General features: G+C 38.9%; 1 long non-coding RNA gene across 11 annotated transcripts; it reads left to right on the top strand.

Moving 5' to 3' along the window:
• Positions 1 to 609: 609 nt before the first annotated feature.
• On the top strand, positions 610 to 22732 carry LOC126950545 (uncharacterized). 11 transcript variants are annotated; one of them, XR_007724199.1, is made up of 9 exons: positions 610 to 1032; positions 1218 to 1504; positions 2338 to 3364; positions 4077 to 4345; positions 4488 to 4608; positions 5249 to 5382; positions 6756 to 6876; positions 14855 to 15139; positions 21167 to 22732. It is a non-coding gene; the product is annotated as an uncharacterized LOC126950545 (long non-coding RNA). The 11 variants fall into 11 exon arrangements; XR_007724198.1 differs by lacking the exon at positions 21167 to 22732 and adding an exon at positions 16623 to 18547; XR_007724196.1 differs by lacking the exon at positions 21167 to 22732 and adding an exon at positions 16079 to 18547.
• The last annotated feature ends 1469 nt before the right edge of the window (positions 22733 to 24201 follow it).

Here is a 24201-nt window from a genome sequence, read left to right as displayed (position 1 = left end):
TATAACAAAGCTAATACATTAGTGTAACTATAGAATGGAAATACCTTTGTTTTTGTCCACCAACTATTTCCTCTTCCTCCTCCCCAAATGTAAGCACAAGCCTAAGAGCTAGTGTTCTAGATGGCTTTTCTTTTTTATACTAGTGTTTTATTGGAGCATGTTTTAAATTCTTACACATAATGTCCAAAATAGTGTAATAGGCTGATGCTCAGCCTCAACATCTACTAATTCTGTCTCATTTCTGTTTAATTTCTGGTTCAGCTCCTTCCCCACACCCACTTTATTGTTGTGTTCATTTTCTGTAAGATAAGATGTATATGCATTGAAACATACAGTCTTTGCCTTTCTGACAAATCAATACAGCCATATATCCATTTCCCTTTCAAATATAGAATCACTGCCACCTAACAATTGTTAACATGCGTGTGAATCACCTTTAAGGCTTTGAAGTTTAGATTTTGATACAGTGTATCTGGGTTTTGCCCTGCCTCTCCCCGCCCCGCCCCAGCTTGACCCCGCCCCAGCCTCGCCCCTTCCCCTCGCGGACCCCGCGCCCCGCCCCGCCTGCGGCCCTGCGGAACCTAGAGTCGCAGACGCGTTTCCGGAGGACGGAATTCGGCGTCGGACTCGGAGCCCCGCGTAGTTCCGGAGGCGACTGCGACGCATGGCGGCGAGCGGTGTGGAGAAGACGCGCGGGTGGCGGGGCCTTGCACTGCGGCGGCCCTCCGGCACCCTTGTGCTGCCCCCCTTCCTCCAGGCCCTAGGACCTCATGCCGGGGAGGCAGCGTGGGCCCCAGGCCCCGGTACTCTGCGCCTCCCGCAGACGCCGGCTTCCCGGCCCGGTTTCCAGCGCCGGGAATCCTTCCACTGTCTGTCTCTGCCCAGGACAACCCCTGCGCAGTAACACCGACCCCAGAGCGCACCCGTTAGGCGATGAAGGCACAAAAGAAGAGGAAGAAAACCCGGAACAGGGCCTCGGTGGCAAATGGAGGCGAGAAGGCCTCAGAGAAGCCCGCCGCAGAGGAAGTTCCCGTAAGCGCTGAGGCTCAGGCAAGGGCGGGTGTCAGTCGGGAAGGGTGGAATCCCCCGGTGCGAATCCAGGGGCACGTGTGATCCACGGGTCCGCTGAGTTAAGGCTGGGAGGGGGTGGAGTGGGGCCGGGCGTTGTGTTGTGTCCCAGCGCCCTCTCACAGCCGCTGCCCCCAAATCCGTCACAGGTACAAGCAGTTGGCCCAGGGATTGGCTTGGTGCGTGGAGCGACTGCAGCTGGGTCTCAAGAGGCAGAAACTCACCCCGACACGAGTAAGAGACATGGATTGTGTGATGCCCCATTATTTTATGTTATCAGTAAGATAATTTTTAAAATGCTACAAATGATTTTGAGTCCAGCTCGAGCAACATAGTGGGACACCTGTCTCTTAACAACAACAGCCAAAACAAACAAACAAGCAATAGCAAAACCCTCAAGTTTCGGATATACTCCTGATTAAGAAACCCAGAATAGGTAAGTGCAATATACAAATTTCTGTATCTCAAAAATGTTAGAAGAGTTGGCATTTGATAGGTGCTACTTCCTTCAAAGTTCTCCTTTTCAATCTGCTTTTCAAGACTTCTCTTTCTCTACACCTGTGACTGGGAAGTGAAAGGAAATAGTATTGGCAACATCTCTCAGCTTACAGAATAACACCTTTTCCTTCCCACCATTAGTCATTCACTACCATTCAGAGAGTCCTTAGAAATTTGCTTATGGGTAATCTTTCAATAGGTAGAGGCTGACCCTTTCAGGATTTGGTGTCCTTTTGTCACCATGCAGGTGATTGTGTCTCAACAGATGCTCATTACAAGTTGGACTTTCTCAATTAGAATAGTAGCAAATCCTAAACTATTTCTTTTTGGTTGAAGGTGTATTATGAACTATCTCAGTATATTTGTTAAGTTTATAGAGCTTTAGCATAACCAAAATGTCAGTTTTAAACACTGAAATCCATGAAGCTATTAAGAATACAGATAGGGATTCTTACAATAGTTTAGTTTTAGCCGTCCTGTGAACCAATGACCTATTTGGTTAACGATCTGGGAAAATTATATACAAATACATTTTAAATGAATAAATGTTGGGAAAATGCTTGAAGCAAGTATTATTATGAGTCTTTTTAGCCATTTTTACTGTATACGAGAGCCTGAGTTTTTGGTAAAACATATGACACTAGAGAAAGAAAATATTTGACATGCCAATACTTGGATTATACACAACCATTTAGTAACACATTTATAGCAAATATAAAAACACGAGGGCTATATCCTAATGTGGTACACGGATTTGTTTGCCTCTGTAAGTTGAATCGACATGTGCAATTTAGAAGACTCGTGTGGAAATCTGGACTTCAGGCTTATCCTAAAAATAATCAAACCTGGTGTCCCCTGAGTTTCTATCACTGTTTGGTCTGCTGTGCAGAGGTCGCCCCTTTATGGAAGGCATGCATTCTCCAGTTTGCTACTGTGCCCACCTCAGTACTTCCCTTACTCAGGTAACCTTCCTTTGTCCTTATAAGTATTTGAGTTTACAACTTTTATGTTGTAGTATATGTTGATAAAGATTTCAAGTTTTTAAAGTCAGCATGTATTTGCTTATAACATGTAGTCTAGAGGGCCTATAAATCCCTCCGTTATGGAGTTGAATTTTAGAATTTAGAAGTTTTTAAAACTCTTTTCTTCACATATACCACAAGTAATCATCTGCCCATCAAAATGCCTAGAAGCCTTTTTAGGTTATTCCTGGTTATAGTTGGAAAATTTATGAATATTGCAGACATTACATCTTTCTCCTCAGCACCCTTCCTTAAAATTGCAGGTGACTTACTGGCTTTTATCATGCTAGAAATAATCCGCATGGATCAGCATGAGAGCTTTTATTGATAAGCCATTATGTTTTTATTTCTGATTTATATTTTACCTAAAACAAAAAGTAATTTTAAATAGCCATGTAAGTTTGGAAGCCAATAAAAATGGATTTAAAAGATAGAGCTGCATTAGGGTCCTGGGATTACCTATCATGGTAATCTCAATTACAATATTGAGAGTAGTATTTCTTAGTGAGCTTTGGTTTTTTAAAATACTGGTTTTTAAGTTTTTTAAACCTAGCTCTCTTACACAGAGCAAACTGAGCTTTCTAGCAGTAAAGATAAAAATCTACTCTCTTGTATTAGGAAAAAATAACCCATGGACTCTTTAATAATAAGGAAAATAAGTGCATTTGAAGCCAGTCTTACTTCAGAGGTCATTTCTATAATCACCCGTTTGGAGCAGCAGTGCCCGACATCGGCATCTGGGATCCTGACACGATTGATAGAACCGAATCAAGCAAGTATGTACTACCCAGAGGAAACCTCCACCTATATTGGGAAGCGCTGGCAACTGTTTCTCTGAAACTCTTCATTCCTCAAACGTTAATGTTTGCCACAAATAGTATGGCACAAAATGGGGATCAGGTAAAATTCAAGAGATTTCCTGATTCTTGGACATAAAATACAGTTTTGTAATATTCCTCAAATGCAGATGGTCATGGGGTCTTTCTCTTGGGGTATAATACTTCTGGTAAAGCAAATATTCTTTGGAATACAGTTTAAGAAACACTGCTTTAGAGAGAATAATTCAGATCATTAATTTATGTAAAAAACTTAAAGTACTTGCTACTATGTCTTAGGGTTTGGGGCCATAGAGACAAAAGATACAGCCCTTGCCCTCAAGAAGCTCTTGGTTTCAGAGGGAAACAATGAAATGATTACAATGTACCATGCTAAGTGCTGTGATCGAAGCAAGGATTCTTGGGTCTGGTAAATGTTTAAAGTGAGTTTTGGCAATGAGCACAGTTAATCCGGGGAGACAGACGAGGGTTGTTTGCAAGGCAGCGACCAGCACGTCAGAAAGCATGGAGGAGTGAGAAGGAAGGGCCTGCTTTCCATTGACTTCCTTTCTCTATTGTATTTTTAAGTTCAAAACATCTTAGGTAAGATCCTCGGCTCAGTGGAGAAATACGTAATTTTGTGAATTATTAATATTTTTCTGCTGTTTTATAGGACAATACCACCCCACTTTTATTCGCTGTGATTTGCAAGAAAGAGAAAATGGTGGAATTTTTATTGAAAAAGCAAATACACATGCCGTTGATAGGCCGAGATGGTACAGCAGTTCTTTTTTAAAGCGAAAAGCTGTTTATTCTAGAGTTGTAAGAGTCAAGTCAGAAGTACTAATAAGCTGCACATAATTATTGGCATATAGTGAAAAATATCACCACGAACAATCAGGTAGACCAGCAAGTATTTGGACTAACAAAGAAGAACATATGGTAGGATTCATCTTTTCGTGTAATATAGAGTGTTTATTACTTATAATCTGATGTTTTTGGTACTGTAAGCTTTTATTAGCTAAAAGCTAAGGGTTTTGTATGAGTTTTATAAATTTTTTTTTTTTTTTTTTCCTTTCTTGAGACGGAGTCTCACTCCGTTGCCAGCCTGGAGTGCGGTGGTGTGATCTCGGCTCACTGCAACCTCCACCTGCCAGGTTCAAGCGATTCTCCTGCCTCAGCCTCCCACGTAGCTGGGACTACAGGTGTGTACCACCGCGGCCAGCTTATTTGTGTATTTTTAGCAGTGATGGGATTTCACCGTGTTGGCCAGGGTGGTTGCAATCTCTTGACCACATGATCTGGTCTCCTTGGCTTCCCAAGGTGCTGAGATTATAGGCGTAAGCCACTGCAGTTGGCCAGTTTTATTAATTTTTAAAGTGTGGGCTTTTAGTTTATGACTACTAATATTGTCATTATGATTGTTGTTGTTGTTGTTTTCAGCCTGCAGATGACTCTTATCTGACCCCCAGCTGATTTGAATTATATATCAGACTAGGAAAGCAATGGCAAAATCTTCATCTAAATCTTTGCCAACTTTAGATAAGCGACCTCAGCACAGTTTCTGGGCCATCAAAGGACTCTCAGTTAGCATCTTGTATTATGTCATACCCCAGTGGGACAAGAGGATTTCTTGTGGTCCCTTCCTTTTAGCCTTGGTGATCATTTACAAGGAGGAACACCTGAGCACCCTAGATGCTTATAGACCCAAACTAGCTAGTCCGTGCAAATAGTTATTACGCCTACACTGACAGGCATATGTGAAAATGGTAAGGTGTGTCAAACTAGCTGTTTAAACAGTCTTTATTACAGTTCTTGAGTGGGGCGATTTCTTTGTTATTGTAGAACAGCCCTCATGCTTGCTGTGCACTATGACCCGCCAGGTATTGTCAACATCCTTCTTAAGCAAAATGTTAAGAGCTCTACTCAAGACATGTGTGGTTGAGAGGCTGAAGACTTCCCTCTTGTGGGTTGACAAAGTAAGTGTTTATGTTAAAAGACCAGTTGATACTAAATTGAAGTTGAAAATAATTGCAACTACTCCATCTTATACATCAGGTGAGAGTTCATAGTTTGGTTCTGGTAGTTTGAAATAGCAATGAGAGTTAGTCTACCTTTTAGCCAGAAAGCTGGTGATCCCTGAAATGAGAGCAGAACTGAGTAACAAGGGGATGTTACATGTTGTTGGTCCATGTCTTGGAAATGTGAAAATGTGAACTTGCCTTGCCTTCATGGAACTGAAAAACAATAAAAGCAGGGTTTTGTCTTGTCTGTTAGTTGGAGAGGACCATGGAGATCCAGCATCCTAGCACGGATCTGCTGGCCCAGAGTTTGAGGAGGTAGAAAAGAAATCATAGTTGTCCAAGCCAGGTTTTGATACCTGTTAGTTTTCTGCCTTTGGTGTGATTGATGAGCTCAGTGATAGGAAACAATTTGGTAATCTATTTTAATCAGATTTTATACTTATATATTTAATATATAAATATATACAAATATGAACATTAATATATCATATTTAGGTATTAATTTATTATTTATGTATTAGCAAATATTAATGTAATGTATTACTCTGTAGTATATGTATAATAGAAAATAATGTAATATACAATAAATATTACATATAATTATATGTAATATAATTCTTATAGTTATAACAAATGTTATAGTATGAAATATTATATATTATATATCATTTTATACATTAATACTGTATATGTTAATATGCATTATTTTGTCTTGTCTGTTAATTGGAATTGTTATATATAGTATACAGTATATAATGTTATTTTTTATATTTAATATATATTTAATATTAACATTTTTAGTATATAATTAATCTATAATATACATTTATGTATATGAATTCAAAGCAGCTCACATAAGATTTTCTGTTCAGTTGAGCAATATGTAATTTTGTGAATTATTACTTTTTTTCTACTTTTTAATGGACAATACCACCCCACTTTTATTCACTGTGACTTGCAAGAAAGAGAAAATGGTGGAATTTTTATTGAAGAAGCCAATACACATGCCGTTGATAGGCTGAGATGGTACAGCATTTCTTTTTTAAAGTCAAAACCTACGTATTCTCGAGTTGTAACAGTCAAGTCAGAAGTCTTTATAAGATGCACGTAATTATTGGCATATAGTGAAAAATATCACCACGAACGATCAGGTAGACCAGAAAGTATTTGGACTGAGTAACATAAAGAAGAGCATGTAGTAGGATTCATCTTTTTCTGCAATATAGAATGTTTCTAACTTATAATCTTATGTTTTTGGTACTGTAAGCTTTTATTAGGTAAAGGGTTTTGTATGAGTTTTATAAATTGTTTGTTTTTCCTTTCTTGAGACGGAGTCTCACTCCGTTGCCAGCCTGGAGTGCGTTGGTGTGATCTCGGCTCACTGCATCCTCCACGTCCCAGGTTCGAGCGATTCTCCTGCCTCAACCTCCCACGTAGCTGGGACTACAGGTATGTACCACCACGGCGAGCTTATTTGTATATTTTTAGTAGAGATGGGATTTCAACGTGTTGGCCAGGGAGGTCTCAATTTCTTGAGCTCGTGATCTGGTCTCCTTGCCTTCCCAAGGTGCTGGGACTACAGGCATAAGCCACTGCAGTTGGCCAGTTTTATTAATTTTTAAAGTGTGGGCTTTTAGTTTATGACTACTAATACTGTCATTATGATTGTTGTTGTTGTTGTCATTCTCAGCTTGCAGATTTCTCTTATCTGACCCCCAGCTGATTTGAATTATAGTATAACAGACTAGAAAAGCAATGGTGTAATCTTCATCTAAATCTTTGTCTACTTTAGATAAGCGACCTCAGCACAGTTTCTGGGCCATCAAAGGACTCTAACTTAGCATCTTGTATTATGTCATACTCCAGTGGGACAAGAGGATTCCTTGTGGTCCCTTCCTTTTGGCCTTGGTGATCATTTCAAAGATGAACGCTTGAGCACCCTAGATGCTTATAGACCCAAGCTAGCTAGTCCACGCAAATAGTTACTACGCCTACACTGACAGGCATATGTTAAACGGTAAAGTGTGTGAAACTAGCTGTTTGTTATTTGTTTAACATTGGTAACGAACAAAGATTGATAAGTACCGTGACAGGATGTGAGCTGAGAAAAATGAACTGGAAAATAAGTCGTGACAGGAAAATCACATTAGGAAATGCTTTCCTCAATAGAGGAAACATGAAATTTGGTTAAGGTTTATTTGGATAAATACTAACACTTTGACTTTTCAATCATTCGAGGGTAACTATCATATTTATGTTCGTATAAATCTTCAGGGGATCAAATTACTTGCAGTAATCATGGAATCCCCCGGTACCTTTTAGTTGCAAAAACGTTGAACACATTGCCTATGACTTTTTTTTTTTTCTTTCCTGGAAACTTACAATTTTGGTATCATATAGTTTTTAGGAGGGATTGTTTCTCTACTTATGTTATTGGTTCTTTCGTGAGAGGAATATTACAAGTTGTAGAAAAATCGCTGAGTGTGATGGTGTAGACCTGTGATCCCTGCTACTTGGGAGTTTGAGGCAAGAAGATTGCTTGGGCCCAGGCGTTTGAGAGAAGCCTGGACAACATAACAAGACTGTATCTGACTTAAAAATACAAATTGTGGAAATGTGGAAATTTAAATTTTTGCTCTCAAAATTTGTACCGCAAAGGGATTTTTTTGTGTGTTTTATAAGTTGTCCATGAAGAGTTTCCGTGAAACACTTCATAGTTTGCTGCAAATAAACAGTTCTCGAAGCAGAGACTCTTAATACCGATATGGTAAGACTTCAACGTCATAATTTTGTCATTGTAGTTTATCTAAACTATTGACTTGGCCGGGCCCCGTGGCTCAAGCCTATAATCCCAGCGCCGTGGGAGGCCGAGGTGGGGGATGACCTGAGGTCAGGAGTTTGAGATCAGCCTGGCCAGCATGGTGAAACCTTGCCTCTAAAAGAAGAAGAAACAGAAAAATTAGCCAGGCATGATGGCGCATGCTTGTATTCCCAGCTGCTCAGGAGGCCGAGGCTGGAGAATCGCTTGAACCCGGGACGCGGAAGTTGCAGTGAGCCAAAATCACACCGTTGCACTCCTGCCAGGGTGACAGTGCAAGACCACATCTTAAAAAATAAAATGACCACTCAAAGTCCATCTATCACATTCTGCAATTTTGGGTTTTGGAAGTTTTTAGGTTTCCTTGTTTAAAAAATCATTGGAAGCTCCTGCATACCATGGGCCACTGGAGGTCAGCAAACATATTTGTGTGTATCCTGGAGTACCTAGAACACAGTCTTCCGCGTAAGCAGCATTTTAACGGCTGTTTTTTGAGAGGGGGATTCACTCTGTAACGCAGGCTGGAGTGCGGTGGCGAGACCTTGGCTCACTCCCATCTCCATTTCCTGGGCTCAGGTGATCCTCACACCTCAGCCATCCAAGTAGTTGGGACCACCGTAGACCTGTGTCACCATGCTGGGCTGATTTTTGTAGTTTCTGCAGAGACGGGGTTTTGCCTTGTTGCCCAGGCTGGTCTTGAACTGTTGGGTGAAAGTGTTCTGTCTGCCTCAGCCTCTCAAAGTGCTGGGGTTACAGGCGTGAGACACTCAGCCTTCATCGTTGTTTCATCTGAATAAATAGACAAATGAAGTTTTATCTCATGGAATGTGCCAAGTCATATGCCTCATGTATCTTAACGATTCAATATTTAAAATATTGCTTACCTTTGTATTACATTTTAATATTTAAGGATGTGTAAGTTTTGAGGTGTTATGTTGAGAAATTATGCCATCCATAAAAAGGAAATAAATTAGAAATAGGTCATCAGCAGCAAAGAGGATTGCAACGTATTCCCTAGTATCATTCAGCTGGAATCATGACGTTGTGATTGCAGGTGAACATTTCTTATACTTTTTATTAGCTGCAACTCACGTTCTATGAAATATACCTTTTCAAGCCATACATTACTCTTTAGAATTCTGGTGACCAATAAATAAACTAATGTTTTTCTAGGTGGAAAGTTGAAAGTTCCAGGTTTTTCTCTCTCTCTTATAATAGTGTTCTTTCAGGTAGTGGTAGATGACCATGTTTAAGTAATGGAATGTCTTAGAGTAATAAACTCTGTCACAGCACTACTTACAACATCTAATTGTAGCGTAAATATTAAGTGGTATCATTAGGGACAGGAAAGACCAAAATGCTCTGTTAGGGATCTATTTCTCCACATCCTTGATTGTACTTCATGGGGTTTCCTTTCTTTCTTGGCTTAAGCTCGCATTTCGTTGACCGATTAGGCTTGTTTTTTGTTTGTATTTCCCTCCGTTCTCACGTTGTAAATGGAAAGTTTTGTGGAGTCAGGGTCTTGCTCTGTTGCCCAGGCTGGAGTACAGTGGCATGATCTCGGCTCACTACAGTCTCCACCTCCAAAGCTCAAGTGATCCTCCCCCATCAGCCTCCCGAGCAGCTGGGATACAGGCACACACCAGCGTGCCTGACTCCTTCCTGTATTTCTGTGCAGAGACGTGTTCTCATTATGCTGCCCAGGCTGGTCTCAAATTCCCGAAGTCAAGCAATCCACCCACCTTGGCCTGGCAAAGGGCTGTGATTACAGGTGTGAGCCACCATGCCTGGGCAACATTGAGGTTTATTGAAAGGAATTGATGAGTGCTGGCTGTGGTGGTTCACACGGGTTATCTCAACACTTTGGGAGGCAGAAGGGGAAGGTTTCCTTCAGCCCAGGAGGTTGAGACCAGCCCGGGCAATTGAATGAGACTCTGTCTCTACAAAAGTAACCATCAAGACGTTAGCCCGGCATGTTGATGGTATGCACCTTGTAGTTCCAGCTGTTCAGGAAGTTGAGGTGAGAATATTGCTTGAGGTCAGGATCTTGAGGCGGTAGTGAGCCATAATCATGCCACTGCATTCTAGCTCTGGGTTGACAGAGTGAGACCAGTTTCATAAAAAGAGATTCATAAGACACTCTTGATGCGACTCATTATAATTTGTAAAGTGGAAACTCATTCTTGATATTACCTTAGCAGCATGTCCCCGAGAAAGTGTCGGAGCCTTTACCTCGACCTTCCCGTGAAAAAGGGAACAGAATAGTCAACGGAAAAGGAGAAGGTGAGAACCGTATTTTATTGAAAAAGTCATTGGACGGAACACCTCTTTTCAAATAGGAGTACCAAGATAGTCTAATAGCTAAATAAAATGTCCTGTTAACTGTATAATAAGTAAAGGAGAAGTCAAATGGTGATAAGTTGTGTCTCTAACTAAGGGTCCGCAGTTGATGCTATTGCGAGTACCACTAAAGGAGCTGAGTTATGAGTTCCATTTTAAGATACTCTAAGACCTGAGGCAAGTCAATAAAGAGGGGAGAGGAAATGAATAAAACAGAAAGAAGGCATGAGGAGGGCGGAGTGTACATGGAATAATAAAAAAAAAAAATGTGGGTGTATGTAATGGAGGGTAGTAAAGTCAAACTGTTCTGTAGAAGAAGGAAGAACAGGGTGTCAGAAATAGGAAGGAAGATAAAGGGAGCTTCCAATAGCAAAATGTGTCAGAGAACGAGAGTGACATGTTCCTCCTCTTGCTGTCATCCTCACTCCTGGGGAGGCATTAAGGATTGAGGTACTTTACCACACAGACCTGTGTTTTATCTACCGTAGATGAGTATCACCAAAAACGGTCAGCCACGTATGGCTAGAACTTAGTTTTGTAGAAAACGTTGTAACCTCACGGGATAGTATCATATAGGTCAAATTAACATAATTGAAAGGAATAGTGTTGGGTGACCGATGGAGAAGAAACAAATTAGAGAAGGTCCTGCCTGATGACAAGTTCATGAGGAACACTATGGCTTATAATGTACTATTAAATTCAGGGATACAATAGGGAAGAAACTGAGGCTAAACCAAAAAGGGCAACTAGGGTAATCAAATACGGAAGCACATCGGTGTAGAACAGGGCATTCAAATTTTCCTGAATGAGTTGAGGAGCTTCTGGAAAATGCACACTCTGATCGATTCTGCATTTCTCATGAGTACTCAGGTGATGGTGGTGGTGCTGGTCCTTAGACACAGCTCTGAAGAGCAAGGGAATAGCCTTCCTTTAGAGAAATGTGGAAAAAGAACCATTGAATGAAATGCGAGCTTAAGCCAAGAAAGAAAGGAAACCCCATGAAGTACAATCAAGGACGTGGAGAAATAGATCCCTAACAGAGCATTTTGGTCTTTCCTGTCCCTAATGATGCTACTTAATATTTATGCTACAATTAGATGTTGTAAGTAGTGCTGTGATAGAGTTTATTACTATAAGACATTCAGTTACTTAAACATGGTACTCTACCACTACCTGAAAGAACACTATTATAAGAGAGAGAAACCTGGAAATTTCAACTTTCCACCTAGAAAAATAATTGGTCACCAGAATTCTAAAGAGTAATGTATGGCTTGAAAAGGTATATTTCATAGAACGTGTCGTGTGTTGGAGCTAATAAAAAGTATAAGAAATGTTCATCTGCAATCACAACGTTATGATTCTAGCTGAATGATACTAGGGAATACGTTGCAATCCTCTTTGCTGCTGATAACCTATTTCTAATTTATTTCCTTTTTATGGATGGCATAATTTCTCAACATAACACCTCAAAACTTACACATCCTTAAATTTTAAAATGTAATACAAAGGTAAGCAATATTTTAAATATTGAATCGTTAGATACATGAGGTGTATGACTTGACACATTCCATGAGAGAAAAATTCATTTGTCTATTTATTCAGATGAAGCAACGATGAAGGCTGAATGTCTCACGCCTGTAAACCCCAGCACTTTGAGAGGCTGAGGCCGACAGAACACTTGAGCCCAACAGTTCAAGACCAGCCTGGGCAACAAGGCAAAACCCCGTCTCTACAGAAACTACAGAAATCAGCCCAGCATGGTGACACAGGTCAACGGTCAAAACGACTTGGATGGCTTGAAGTGTGAGGATCACCTGAGCCCAGGAAATGGAGATAGGAGTGAGCCAAGGTCTCGCCACCGCACTCCAGCCTGCGTTACAGAGTGAATCCCCCTCTCAAAAAACAGCCGTTAAAATGCTGCTTACGCGGAAGACTGTGTTCTAGGTACTCCAGGATACACACAAATATGTTTGCTGACCTCCAGTGGCCCATGGTATGCAGGCGCTTTCAATGATTTTTTAAACAAGGAAACCTAAAAACTTCCAAAACCCAAAATTGCAGAATGTGATAGATGGACTTTGAGTGGTCATTTTATGTTTTAAGATGTAGTCTTGCTCTGTCACCCTGGCTGGAGTGCAACAGTGTGATCTTGGCTCACTGCAGCTTCTGCGTCCCGAGTTGAAGCGATTCTCCCGCCTCGGCCTCCTGAGCAGCTGGGAATACAAGCATGCACCAGCCTGCCCGGCTAATTTTTGTGTCTTGTCTTCTTTTAGAGGCAAGGTTTCACCATGCTGGCCAGGCTGATCTCAAACTCCTGACCTCGGGTCATCCCCCACCTTGGCCTCCCACGGCGCTGGGATTACAGGCTTGAGCCACGGGGCCCGGCCAAGTCAATAGTTTAGATAAACTACAATGACAAAATTATGACAGTGAAGTATTACCATATTGGTATTAAGAGTCTCTGCTTCGAGAACTGTTTATTTGCAGCAACAGATGAAGTGTTTCATGGAAACTCTTCATGGACAACTTACAAAACACACCAAAAAAAATCCCTTTGCGGTACAAATTTTGAGAGCAAAAATTTAAATTTCCACATTTCTATGATTTATATTTTTAAGTCAGGTACAGTCTTGTTATGTTGCCCAGGCTTCTCTCAAACTCCTAGGCCCAAGCAATCTTCTTGCCTCAAACTCCCAAGTAGCAGGGATCACACAGATCTACACCACCACACTCAGCCATTGTTCTACAACTTGTAATATTCGTCTCACAACAGAACCAATAACATAACTAGAGAAACAATCTCTCCTAAAAACTGTATGATACCAAAATTATAAGTTTCCAGGAAGGAAAAAAAAAAAAAAAAAGGTCATAGGCAATGTGTTAAGCGTTTTTGCAACTAAAAGGTACCGGGGGATTCCATGATTAGCGCAAATAATTTGATCCCCTGAAGATTTATACGAGCATAAATAAGATAGTTACCCTCAAATGATTGAAAAGTCAAAGTGTTAGTATTTATCCAAATAAACCTTAACCAAATTTCATGTTCCTCCATTGGAGAAAGCATTTCCTAATGGGATTTTCCCGTCACGACTTAACTTTCCAGTTCATTTTTCTCAGCTCACATCCTGTCACGGTACTTTTCAGTCTTTCTTCATTACCAATGGTAAACAAATAATTATTTGAATCAACTAGCCATACGTGTGTTTTTCTCTGACTGACTTTCCATTACCACTGTCAAACTATGATAAACAGTACACCACTGCTCCCTTTTAAAAGTAAATACTATGCAAAACTAGATGCAGAGTGAGAAAATTAATTTTACAAGAGATCACTTTAACTTTGTAGCTACACTCAAGTCTTTTTCATCCGATGTGATGTAGGCAATGAATCCACACACAGTTCGTGGAACAGGCTTGAAAGCAAACATGTACAATGAAAATGAACAAGTTGATTTCTCTACAGTTTTTATCTGCTGGTTTCTATCCAGCTTCCCCCTCAGAAAAGGAAAACAATCTGGGGAAAGGCCAGTGATCTAGGTATTAAATAATGATTCTTGATATAATTAAAATATGTCCCCTGCTGTAAAAGATTCTGGTTACCTATCGCTGCCTCCACCTGTCTAAATCTGTAACATATTCAATGAAAACTGACCTTGAGCTCTATCGCCAGTAGTGGAGGTCAATATACTGGCAGAGCCTGACAATAATTGACCCTCACAAATTATCCGACCTGAAGCTGAGCTTAAAATTCACTTAACGGATGACATCAATTGTGTTACCTAATCTGGAAAAAAACTGATGACCTAAAACAAGGTAGAGAGATCCACTGTCCCTTGCCCATGATCTATCTATGGTTAAAAGACGAATCTGCTTCGCCTCAAAATGGCAGTCTTGATTCCTCAGCAGGGAAACCACTCTGGAAGGTCCTATTGGTTTCCTTTTCCCTAAATCAGTACAGGGAAACCCCTGCAATAGCTGAAATGTAGGAAAGCTAAATGTCCAAAAGTCAAAGAGCAGAGGTGTACATTCTTATTGAGAATACTCCTGCCAGAAAGATTAAAACGTTAACAATTATAAAATCCCATTATCTTCACTCTATAAGCCCTTACTTTATTCAGGTCCACATAAACTAGCAAGCCCTCAAAAATGTTCGTAGGCACTCATATACCCAAGGAAAGAGAATGCTGGAAAAATAGAGTCCTGGTAGTTGTGCCTCTATTTCCCTAAGTACCATCTCAATATCTTTCTTCCTATGGGCTCCAACTTCCAGATTCCACTTCTGCAAGGCTCCACAGAAGTCTCCAACCTTCAAATCTTCAGTCTCCGAAAGCACCGATTCCTGAAAGGATGGCCTCAAATGACCAAGTATACGAGCCGTCTATATCCCTGCTCCTGAAAAACAAGCTAACTGGACTCTCCATCACCTGCCCCCAGCACAGACGCACTACCAGCTACCCAGCTGAACTCCATGACTGACTTGCCATCCAATCATGCCCCTGACCCAGCCTACATGAACAAGGGAAGGAACATCAGCGAATTAGGAAAAGAGGCAGAGGTGAGGAGACCACCTGTCCTGGGCCACAGAGCTATGTAGAGTTCATCAATCTCCAGCCCCTTAGTATTCCAGGGGCTCTAAACCACCTTCTGTAAGTCAGGATGGAAGTAGATGGTGCCACGAAGATTTCTCTCTGCTGTAGCCACTCCTTCAGTGTCTCAAAATGTTTTAACATCTTTCAGTAAAAATCTGTCAGTCCTTGATAAATTAAAAAAAAAAAGGCAGCAAAGTTTTTAGAGCTCCCTTGAACCTTCTATTTTAAGGCGCCTTTGTAGATAATTCCCAACATTCTGTGTGTCGGTCATCTTTGGAATTTATCGATCGATCATTGTTTCTCTTCAAACTTGGCCTTGCCCTGCCCATTCCATTCTTACCCGCTTTCATTGGCTTCACTAGTCAATTCCACACTCATTCTAGACACTGGGTGCACGAGACTCACTCCCGTTTGTATTACCAAAACTCAGGCCAATAGGATATAAAAAGTAGGAAGAATACTGGGATTTAACATGAGTACAAATCTCATTTCTTCCAATTCCTATGTCTTCTTGAATCCTAATCTTTCTGAGACTCAAGTTTTCTATCTAAACGATCCCTTGACCAGAATGTTCAACAGACGTGACAATACTAGAACGTGTTTTAATTCATTCTAAGATTCCTTAAAATTCTGTAATTCTATGTGCTTCTGATTCTGGGAATACATAGCCAGCAGAATTTGAAAAACGAATAGAATTAAAGAAATAACAAAGACCAAAAAAAAAAAAAATAGAGAAGAACGTTTTAAAAACCTCAAGACACGATTATAGAAAATTCATGGAAAAATAAACAAGACTACCAAAAGTATGATGGAAGTAAGCAGAAATACTAGCCTAAATGAAAGCAAAACTGAGAAATCAAATACTTTCTAAGACTTGCCTAAACTTGCTTTTGTAAAACTTACAGTCTCGTGGCCAAAGCTAAGTAAGATCAGCCCTAAAACTTCTGATGGCAAAAAGAAGATCCCGGTTCCCACTGAAATTGTCAAATTTATGATGACAGACTCTGGACTGACCACCTTCTAACGATAACCTTAAATGGGTGTTGAAGGTATTTAAACTCTCATTAATTTAGATGTTAATTAAATTAATGAATTTAATTAAGCTGCTTCAGATGTATACCATGTTCCAAGTGCTGCATGGATGTCTATCAACCTATGCTGAGGAACAAGAGAAGGGATTTGGAAGGCAGGCAGGCTGACAATCAAAGTGGGTCAGCTACTTTGTTAACTAGAGGATCATGAGCCAATTAATCCACTGCTCCAACCCATACTCATTTTTTAAACAAACAGTAGTTGATAGGAACACAGATGTCATGATGGCTTTATGAGACGATAAGTGCAATAGGATGTCTACCCCGAATACAACACTCAACAGATGTTAGTTCCTTCCACCTATATTTCCTTGGTTAACATAATTTTTTAAATCTGTACAATCCTACCTGACTGCAGATTCATCAGAACTTCCAACATCTATTAAAGAAACAGGCAAAATGCATTTTAAATCAATAATAAAGGTACAGAATATTAAAAGCATAAGAAGGCCCAGTGATGCATGCCTGTAATCCAAACTACTCAGGAGGCTGAGGCAGGAGGATCACTCGAGGATCCCAGAAGTTTGAGACCAGCTTGGGAAACAAAGCAAGACTCTACCTTAGTAAGAAAAAAACTTGTGCACACCTGTGTGTATGCTTTAGATCCTGTTTTTGTTCTTGTTTGTTTTGTTTTGTTTTGTCTTTTAAAGCATAAGACTGACGCTTTGTTACAAAGCATTCCTTTGGGAGCTCACCTGGGACCTTATTAGAATAAACATTAATCATAATTAGTGGTATTTAATGCAACAAGAAATGTTACTTCCCAGTGTATTTACTAAATGCAAAGCATAATAAATCAGAATGAATTTTATAATGTGGTCGCTTCTAAATTTAGCTAAGGTTGGTATATCATCTGACACTGCACAGGATTTTTATAAAACACCTATCATATCAAAGAGCTGGCTGTCTCAAACACATTGGCCGAAGCATCTTTACGCAACTTAATCACATCTTTTTCACTCATGTCAATGAGACTTCTCTGTCTGAGGCCTGACACTTATGAAGTGAAATGGGCTGCAGTGGTTTACCCCAATTCTAGCATCCCTCCTGCCTCCAGTACCCTCCACAGCAGTAACCTCTTTTGTGAGACTGGGCATATGCTGAAGCAACTGGAAATCAGTTGTCTCAGGTTGACTTCGCTTTAACTCCCAAGACTGCAGCGAATGTCTTTCTTTCCTCCCTCATTCTCCTTCCACAATCGCTCTTCCTTTGAAAAAGGAATCTTCAGATCTGTTGTCCCGATGCTTCCCTTCCGAACTGCTTTTTCTATGGATAATTGTAACCACTTTTTTCGTCTGTATTCAGCAGTGGTGTCTACCCATAATTTCTGTTTTTTCATCTCATACTCTTTCCCTGTGGCTTGAATTATGCTCAGAAATAAAAGGAAATTCATGCTTGCCCTTGATTCTGTTGTTTTGTAAATTGCGGTCCAATGGTGGTTTTTCCACATTTCTCTAAAGGAAGGCTATTCCCTTGCTCTTCAGAGCTGTGTCTAAGGACCAGTACCACCAACAGCACCTGAGTACTCATGAGAAATGCAGAATCGATCAGAGTGTGTATTTTCCAGAAGTTCCTCAACTGATTCATGAAAATTTGAATGGCCTGTTGTCTACCGAGGTGCTTCCGTATTTTTTTTACCCTAGTTGCCCTTTTTGGTTTAGCCTCAGTTTCTTCCCTATTGTATCCCTGAATTTAATAGTACATTATAAGCCATAGTGTTCCTCATGAACTTTTCATCAGGCAGGACCTTTTCTAATTGATTTCTTCTCCATCCATCACCCAACACTATTCCTTTCAATTCTGTTAATTCGACCTATATGATACTATCCTGTGAGGTTACAACGTTTTCTACAAAACTAAGTTCTAGCCACACGTGGCTGACCATTTTTGGTGATACTCATCTGTGGTAAATGTATGGTAAAGTACCTCAATCCTTAATGCCTCCCCAGGAGTGAGGATGACAGCAAGAGGAGGAACATGTCACTCTCATTCTCTGACACGTTTTCCTATTGGAAGCTCCCTTTATCTCCCTTCCTATTTCTAACACCCTGTTCTTCCTTCTTCTACCGAACAGTTTGACTTTACTATCCTCCATTACATACACCCACATTTTTTTTTTTTTATTGATTCCATGTACACTCCTCCGCCCTCCTCATGCCTTCTTTCTGTTTTATTCATTTCCTCTCCCCTCTTTATTGACTTGCCTCAGGTCTTAGAGTATCTTAAAATGGAACTCATAACTCAGCTCCTTTAGTGGTACTCGCAATAGCATCAACTGCGGACCCTTAGAGACACAACTTATCACCATTTGACTTCTCCTTTACTTATTATACAGTTAACAGGACATTTTATTTAGCTATTAGACTATCTTGGTACTCCTATTTGAAAAGAAGCATTCCGTCCAATGACTTTTTCAATAAAATACGGTTCTCACCTTCTCCTTTTCCGTTGACTACCCTATTACCTTTTTCACGGGAAGGTCGAGGTAAAGGCTCCGACACTTTCTCGGGGACACGCTAAGGTAATATCAAGAATGAGTTTCCACTTTACAAATTATAATGAGTCGCATCAAGAGTGTCTTATGAATCTCTTTTTATGAAACTGGGTCTCACTCTGTCAACCCAGAGCTAGAATGCAGTGGCATGGTTATGGCTCACTACTGCCTCAAGATCCTGACCTCAAGCAATATTCCCACCTCAACTTCCTGAACAGCTGGAACTACAAGGTGCATACCATCACATGCTGGGCTAATGTCTTGATGGTTACTTTTGTAGAGACAGAGTCTCATTCAATTGCCCGGGCTGGTCTCAAACTCCTAAGGTGAAGGAATAAAATTGGGGAGGTATGGCCCATTAAAACGAAGAAAAAAATTAATAATTCACAAAATTACATATTTCTCATCTGAACCGAAAATCTTATCTAAGAAACTTTGAATCCATATATAACTATCTACTATAGATTAATTATGTATTAAATATTAATATTACATACTAATTGATATTAAATATATAATATGTAAATATATTTTTTATATTTTATTCTCTATGCTTTCATATATAACTCCAACTAACTGACAAGACAATATAATGTGTAGTATTAATATATACAATATTTTAATATTAGTATATATTATGTAATATATTAATATATAATATATAATATTTATATATTATATATGATTAAAATATATTATATATTATATGTCATTATATGTTAATAATAGACATTAAGAAATCAAGGAGACCAGATCGCGAGATCAAGAGTTAGAGACCACCCTGGCCAACACGGTGAAATCCCATCTCTACTAAAAATAGACAAATCAGCTTGCCGCAGTGGTACACATCTGTAGTCCCAGCTATGTGGGAGACTGAGGCAGGAGAATCACTTGAACCTGGGAGGTGGAGGTTGCAGTGAGCCGAGATCACACCACTGCACTCCAGACTGGCAACCCAGTGAGACTCCGACTCAAGAAAGGGGAAAAAAAAATTGATAAAACTCATACAAAACCTTTTAGCTAAGAAAAGCTTACAGTACCAAAACATCAGATTATAAGAACAAACACTCTATAATACATGAAAATGTAAACTTTACTGTGTGCTGTGCTTTACGTTACTCAGTCCAAATAGTTGCTGCTCTACCTGACTGTTAGTGGTGATATTTTTCACTATATGGCAATAATTACGTGCGTCTTATTAGTACCTCTGACTTGACTGTTACAACTCTAGAATACACAGGTTTTTATTTGAAAAAAACTGCTCTACCATCTCAGCCTATCAACGGCGTTTGTGTTGGCTTTTTCAGTAAAAATTCCACCATTTTCTCTGTCTTGCAAATCACAGCGAATAAAAGTGGGGTGGTATTGTCCATTAAACAGGAGATAAAAATTAATAATTCACAAAATTACATATTTCTCAACTGAACAGAAAATCTCATCTGAAGTTCTTTGAATATATATATTAAAGATTAATTATATATTAAATATAAATATATATTAACATTAAATAATATATTTTAAATATAATACACAATTACATATTATATATTATGTGCTGTACACTATATAATATATAACAACTCCAACTGACAAAATAATGTATATTAACGTATACAATATTAATATATTATATATTATATAACAATGATATGTAATATATAACATAATATATATACTTTATACAATCTATAATTAGATATAATTACAATATATTACATATAATATGCTAATATATATTAAAATATGAATATATTTTTTATATTACATTACTGTTTACTTCATACATTATATAGTATTACATATTATCTATTATATGTATTACTATATTATTTATTAATATGTAAATATATTAATACATATATGATATATATTAACATAATATACATATTTGCATATATTAATTTATATATGAAATATATATGTATAAAATCTCATTAAAATACATTACCAAGTTGTCTCCTATCACTGAGCCCATCAATCACACCAAGGGCAGAACACTAACAGGTATCAAAACCTGGCTCGAACATCTACGACTTCTTCTCTACCTCCTCACACTCTGGGCCATCAGATCCGGGCTAGGATGCTGGATCTGCTTGGTCCTCTCCAACTAACAGACAAGACTAACAGACAAATATTAATATTTAATACATAATCTATAATATATATTGTTATATATGGATTCAAAGTTCCTTAGATAAAATTTTCAATTCAGTTGAGAAATATGTAATTTTGTGAATTATTAATTTTTTTCTTCGTTTTAATGGGCCATACCCCCCAATTTTATTCCTTCACCCTAGGAGTTTGAGACCAGCCCGGGCAACTGAATGAGACTCTGTCTCTATAAAAGTAACCATCAAGACATTAGCCCGGCATGTGATGGTATGCACCCTACTTTAATTGTTTTTCAGTTCCATGAAGGCAAGGCAAGTTCACATTTTCCCATTTCCAAGACATGGACCAACAACATGTAACGTCCCCTTGTTACTCAGTTCTGCTCTCATGTCAGAGATCACCAGCTTTCTGGCTAACAGGTAGACTAACTCATTGCTATTTCAAAGTACCTGAACCAAACTATGATATCTCACCTGATGTTTAAGATGGAATAGTTGCAATTATTTTCAACTTCAATTTAGTATTAACTGGTCTTTTAACATAAACACTTACTTTGTCAACGCACAGGAGTGTAATCTTCGGCCTCTCATCCAGACATGTCTTGAGTAGAGTTGTTAACATTTTGCTTAAGAAGGAGGTTGACAACACGTGGCGAGTCATAGTGCACAGCAAGCTTGAGGGCTCTTCCAAAATAACAAATCACTCCACTCAAGAACTTTAATAAAGACTTTTTTAAACAGCTAGTTTGACACACTTGACTGTTTTAACATATGCCTGTCAGTGTAGGCAGAATAGCCATTTGCATGGACTGGCTAGTTTGGGTCGAAAAGCATCTAGGGTGCTCAAGTGTTCATCTTTGTAAATGATCACCAAGGCTAAAAGGAAGGGACCACAAGGAATCCTCTTGCCCCACTGGGGTATGACATAATACAAGATGCTAACTGAGAGTTCTTTGATGGCCCAGAAACTGTGCTGAGGTCGCTTATCTAAAGTAGGCAATGATTTAGAGGAAGATTTCACCATTGCTTTCCTAGTCTGATATATTCAAATCACCTGGGGGTCAGATAAGAGTTATCTGCAGGCTGAAAACAACAACAACAACAGTCATAATGACAATATTAGTAGTAGTCATAAACTAAAAGTTAACGCTTTAAAAATTAATACAACTGGCCAAGTGCAGTGGCTTTTACCTGTAATCCCAGCACCTTGGGAAGGCAGGGAGACCAGAACAAGAGATCAAGAGATTGAGACCACCCTGGCCAACACGGTGAAATCCCATCTCTACTAAAAATAGACAAATTAGCTGGCCGCGGTGGTACACATCTGTAGTCCCAGCTACGTGGGAGACTGAGGCAGGAGAATCGCTTGAACCTGGGAGGTGGAGGTTGCAGTGAACCGAGATCACACCACCGCACTCCAGGCTGCCAACGGAGTGAGACTGTCTCAAGAAAGGAAAAACCAAAAATTGATAAAACTCATACAAAACCCTTTAGCTAATAAAAGCTTACAGTACCAAAAACATCAGATTACAACAACAAACACTCTATATTACACGAAAAAATATATCCTACTCTATGCTCTTCTTTATGTTACTCAGTCCAAATACTTGCTGGTCTACCTGATTGTTCGTGGTGATATTTTTCACTCTATGCCAATAACTACGTACATCTTATTAATACATCTGACTTGACTGTTACAACTCTAGAATGCACAGGTTTTTACTTTAAAAAAGAACTGCTGTACCATCTCAGCCTATCAACGGCATGTGTCTGGGCTTTTTCAATAAAAATTCCACCATTTTCTCTGTCTTGCAAACCTCAGCGAATAAAAGTGGGGTGGTATTATCCATTAAACAGGAGAAAAAAATTAATAATTCACAAAATTACATATTTCTCAACTGAACAGAAAATCTCATCTCAGGTGCTTTGAATATATATATATATAAAAGATTAATTAGATATTAAATATGAATATACATCAATATTAAATATTAATATTTTAAATATATAATATAAAATATATATTATATATTCTATACTGTATACTATATATAATTATATCAACTCCAACTAACAGACAAGACAAAATAATATATATTATTAACATATACAATATTAACGTAATATATAACATGATATATAATATATACAATATAATATATATTTTATATAATATATAATTATATATAATAACATATTACATATTATATGTAAATATATATTCATATGGAAATATGTTATATATTGCTTGTTATATATTACATTGTATATTATATATATTACATCATGTATTACATATTATCTATTATATATAAATATGTATTACTATATTAATATTCATTAATTCATATGTAAATGTTATATTAATACATAAATATATGATATATATTAATATAATATACATGTTTGTATATATTTTTATATTAAATATATATGTATAAAATCTCATTAAAATAGATTACCAAATTGTCTCCTATAACTGAGCCCATCAATCACACCAAGGGCAGAACACTACCAGGTATCAAAACCTGGCTGGAACAACTACGAATCTTTCTCTACCTCCTCACACTCTGGGCCATCAGATCCGGGCTAGGATGCTGGATCTCCTTGGTCCTCTCCAACTAACAGACAAGACGAAACCCTGCTTTTATTGTTTTTCAGTTCCATGAAGGCAAGGCAAGTGGACGTTTTCCCATTTCCAAGACGTGGACCAACAACATGTAACATCCCCTTGTTACTCAGCTCTGCTCTTATTTCAGAGATCACCAGCTTTCTGACTAATAGGTAGACTAACTCATTGTTATTTCAAACTACCGGAACCAAACTATGAACTCTCACCTGATGTTTAAGATGGGAGAGTTGCAAAGATTTCACCGTTGCTTTCCTAGTCTGATATATTCACATCACCTGAGGGTCAGATAAGAGTTATCTGCAGGCTGAAAATAACAACAACAGTCATAATGACAATATTAGTAGTCATAAACTAAAAGTTAACACTTTAAAAATTAATACAACTGGCCAAGTGCAGTGGCATATACCTGTAATCCCAGCACCTTGGGAAGGCAGGGAGACCAGAACAAGAGATCAAGAGATTGAGACCACCCTGGCCAACACGGTGAAATCCCATCTCTACTAAAAATAGACAAATCAGCTTGCCGCGGTGGTACACATCTGTAGTCCCAGCTACGTGGGAGACTGAGGCAGGAGAATCGCTTGAACCTGGGAGGTGGAGGTTGCAGTGAGCCGAGATCACACCACCGCACTCCAGGCTGCCAACGGAGTGAGACTCCGCCTCAAGAAAGGAAAAACAAAAAATGGATAAAACTCATACA

Source organism: Macaca thibetana, chromosome 3 (genome assembly GCF_024542745.1).
Source record: "Macaca thibetana thibetana isolate TM-01 chromosome 3, ASM2454274v1, whole genome shotgun sequence".
Taxonomy (NCBI): Eukaryota; Metazoa; Chordata; class Mammalia; order Primates; family Cercopithecidae; genus Macaca; species Macaca thibetana.
Note: the sequence above shows the minus strand (reverse complement) of the source record. Positions and strands in the feature narration are given on the sequence as shown.